At 42.3% G+C, this 1,692-nt stretch overlaps 1 protein-coding gene across 1 annotated transcript in view; it reads right to left on the bottom strand.

The window, feature by feature from the left end:
- Positions 1-1,692, bottom strand: part of SMPDL3B (sphingomyelin phosphodiesterase acid like 3B) — a 25,525-nt gene that overhangs the window by 5,041 nt on the left and 18,792 nt on the right. The gene's annotated exons all lie outside the window — the stretch shown is intronic.

Here is a 1,692-nt window from a genome sequence, read left to right as displayed (position 1 = left end):
AAATCTACTATTTAACATAGTAATCTTGAATTCAGAGCTGCATTTATTTGTGTCTTTTATATCTGCCCGGAGTTCGGCTTTAATGTGGTCATTATGCACCAAAAGTGACTTTTTATATACAAAGACTCATGTCAAGTTACACACCCATACTCACTCTCTCTGTCACACTCACACAGGGTAGCACTCAGTCATTAAACTAAACCTGTCTTTAAAGCTGAGGTAAAAGTAGGAAATGAGAGGTAGGAAACCGCAAGATATTTGTTTGGACAACCCACACATGCAGAATTTAACTTTAAACATTGAAAGTTGAGTTCTAGCATCCCTCCACCTTCTTCTCAATGCAAGCCTCTCTTTTGGTTACACAGTTATCTCAGCTTTCTAAGCTTTCTCACAATCTAACCAAGCATTCCCTGTGATGGTCAGGAAAGGATCTGGTGTGAAGAGCTTCTCCATGAGTGATAACTTGTGACAGACATTGATTGTTTCCTTTATGGAGGAAAACAGGACAAAGCTGTACTCTCAATAATTTCTTAGAGGTATGTGCGACTAGCAGAGGGAGACCAATCAGACAGATGTATTTAATATCCTCAAAATTTCTAAACAAAAAATTTAGACAAAAGCAGACGTGTCAACTCTCCCGGATGTTCCTGGAGTCTCCCGATATTAGATAGCGGCTCCTGAACAACGGGAGAGAAACATTTTGTCCCAGAAAGGTTTGCTCTGCTCTATTTAGCAGAGTAAACCTTTCCGTGCTGTCTGTTTTTTTTTTTCTTTCCCACATCTAGGCCTCCGTCAGTCAGAAAAAGAAATAAACCGGCATAGGAACTAATAGCACCCCCCTGAAATGATGGCAGATAGCAAAGAAGCTATTGCTTCCCTTGCTATTTGCTTTTTTTTTTTAGTGTTCTGACAGCTGCTGCCCTCAGGACAAAAAAAAAAAAGGACGGCATAGAAACTAATAGCTAGATTGCTATTGCCTATTTCAATTTGCAATATCAATCAGCAGAGATGGACCTGAAGTTCTCCATCAGGTTCACCTCTGACTGACAGCAGCAGAGGGCGGGTGCAATAGCTGGCTTGCTATTGGCTATTGCAAATTGAAATCGCAATCTAGCTATTAGTTCCTATGCCATCCTTTTTTTAATAATAGTTAGCCCACCTGTTATATAGGTGGCCCACCTGAAAATACCCAACCTCCCTAGGTACATGTGGGCACACGTGACACTCCCCCTTTCTCCTCACAATACAGTGACTGGTGCTAAGCAATCATCAGTCCCAGGTGTTGTCATGCATGGGAAGGGGAGTGTGCATAGCCCCTTTGTATGTTTCAGCTTTGGTCAGCAAGTCAAAACTTGCACTGGAATCTCAGGCAAGCTGGCATCAGATCAGAGCAGTGGGGGGATAAATGGAAGATAGGTATGCCTTTTGATCCATATGGTAAATTAAACCCAGAGCTGAATCATCCACAAAAGCAACCTAGACAGGAACCTACTTTACAACAGAAGGTGCACTTGAAATGTAGCTGGTGTATGATTGGGCTGATATGCCAGTACAGGCAAAATGAATGGGAAGGCTTCTTCTTGCCCATTGCAATCCTTATGAGTGTCAGTTAAAAGGATAGGGACACAAAAGAACTTCGAGCTGGAGAAAAAAAATACACCTGCAGTGGGTCTCCCCAATTCCCCTCTGCCC

The sequence above is a fragment of the Nanorana parkeri genome, unplaced genomic scaffold (assembly GCF_000935625.1).
Source record: "Nanorana parkeri isolate BGI_ZX_2015 unplaced genomic scaffold, ASM93562v1 scaffold986, whole genome shotgun sequence".
Lineage (NCBI taxonomy): Eukaryota > Metazoa > Chordata > Amphibia > Anura > Dicroglossidae > Nanorana > Nanorana parkeri.
This window is presented reverse-complemented; position numbering and strand designations above follow the sequence as displayed.